This window comes from Pyxicephalus adspersus, chromosome 7 (genome assembly GCF_032062135.1).
Source record: "Pyxicephalus adspersus chromosome 7, UCB_Pads_2.0, whole genome shotgun sequence".
Lineage (NCBI taxonomy): Eukaryota > Metazoa > Chordata > Amphibia > Anura > Pyxicephalidae > Pyxicephalus > Pyxicephalus adspersus.
In genome coordinates this window covers 30834947-30837366 of record NC_092864.1, presented here as the reverse complement: position 1 = coordinate 30837366, position 2420 = coordinate 30834947, and positions in this window count along the sequence as shown.

The following is a 2420-nucleotide window of genomic DNA, read 5'->3' as shown; positions in this document are numbered from 1 at the left end:
ACAGTCTCTATTAACACTGATAGACTCTTGGTTAAAATGTGAATACATACTTATATCAATATAGACAATGAGCTGATCACACCTGGCCTTTAAAATGACAATTTACAGTAAACTCCCAAAAAACCTAAACATTTTGATATTTGGAAATTTGATTATTCCTGTTGGATTTGAAGAAGCATACAGTACAGATATTTTTCCTGACTTCAAGACACTTCTTGCTCAAACAGCTACAGAAAATGAAAATGTAGCAGATGACTCTGCTTCCTCTTTATACAGAGCTTCTGAAGACAGGATTTGATCTGCAAGTGTAAGCTCAGCTTATGTGCTGCAATATACATATATAACTATTAATATAAGGGTTCATTTACATGTTCTTTGCATTGCCCTGTGGTTTTCATTCCATGGCCAAGAGAGTAAAGGCTCATGCAAAGATAAAGCTGTGTACGCTTGTATCCTCCAATCATCAAGGCTGGTTTTAAAATAATTTGGGCCCTGGGAAAGACTCCAAATGGGGCCCATTGGCTGGAGTACAGCAGGCCAACCGACTCCCGCCCCCCCCCCCCCCCTTATTCTCTCCCTCCCCCTTATTCTCTCTGTTCTTTTCTTCTCTCTATTACTCTATACTCTTCTCTCTTGCTCTTTACCCTCTCATCATCCCCGTCTTTCTCTCTCCTTTTCTCCACTTTTTTCCCCTCTTCAACTAAAATCCCCCTCCCCTTATTTTCTTTCTCCCTCTTCCTATCTTCTGACTTTCTCTCTGTTTTTTCTTTCTCTTGTATCTCTCTCCTCTCTCGCCCCTCCCCATTCTCCAATCATCAAGGCTAGTTTTATGTACCTTGGGGCCCTGAGAAAAACTCAAAATGGGGCCCCCATGGCTGGCATAGGGCTGGTCCTCCAATATGACCCAGTATATAATGTTCCTCTACAATGTACCCCTCTACCTTTAATGTTTCATGAAGTTCAACAGACTTTTTTGCAATAGTTCATTGAACGATTTTTTACCTTATGGAGTGGGTTTTACTCAAGGATAGGACACTGCTGGGGTAAATGTGCAATTCTACATGTGCAGGGGATATTTTGATCATGCAAGGAAAAGTTTAATAATTTGAAGGATTAGGGGAATTTTACAGTTTGCACCTTTTAATTATCAGTTCTTCCAACCTACACACAAAAGAAGAAGAAAATTCCGATGGGGTCACCTGGTCATGTGACAGCTCTTTGACATGGGCAATCTGTTCACTTTGGAGACATTTCCCAACATTTCTTGATAGGAAGGGAAAGAAAATGTTTCCAGCAGGACACAGGAAGCAAAATATTACCTGAGGGTTTTAACCATTCACTGTTATAAACTAAAACAAAAAAAATTGGGCTTTACATAGGGAGGTAAGGTTAGGGTTTAAGGGTTCAGGTAGGGAATGGAATAAGTCTTGGGTCTTATTAACCCATATGGGCATTTTTTTGATACTTTTTTTTTTTTCTTTGCAACAAACTATTGTATTGGAACAAGTTTGTGCATTGGTTGGCATTGGCAGCTACAACTACTTGTATATGATAAAGTTCACCTGGGTATTTAGTTGCTTTATTGAAGCTGATGTTTTGCTATTATAAAACAACAAAGCTGTTAGGAGATATGCCAGGATAAAGGGAACGTCACCACAAAAAAACAAAAAAACTTGTGGGATGGAGTCACAATTTGGGTGGGATTTGGGCAGCAAGATGGGACCTGATAGCCCTAAAAACCTGCTGCTTGTGTTCCAGTTGGGAAATGCAGAAAGCTGCTCACTCTGGTCTTATCTCTGCAATCTTATCAAGGATTGCCATCTTATCTGTGTTCCCTTATCACTGATCACTATTAGCCTAAGTGGCCCTGGCGGCTGGGAACATATGGTGGATTATGTGTGTAGCTGGACGTCCAAATACAGCTCACTTCCGCAATGGGAATTTTCAGAATATGTTTGTTACCAAGTGAGATAAAATGATATTATCTATCATCTATCTATCTATCTATCTATCTATCTATCTATCTATCTATCTATCTATCTATCTATATGCTATAGAATTCTATCTATTTGTTATATATTTGTTTTTATCATTATCTATTTATTTTTATCCATTTATCTATGATCTGTAATAAATCTAACTGATTTAGACCAGAAAAAAAGACCAAATTTAGACCAAAAAGACCAGAAACTATGGTAGGGATATTAGATTGTGAGAGACAGTGGCATGACGATGGACTTCCGCAAAAACTAAAGATGTTGGCACTACACTCCTCTACTTCCTCTCTCTTCCTTGCTTCACTTCTCTCTTTCATTTTCTGTTTATTGCTTTTTCTTCCTCTATTATCTCTCACCACCTCTTCCTCCTTCTCTCTCTCCTCTCTCTTTTTGTTTCTCTTCTGTTCTCTTTCTCTCTCCTCT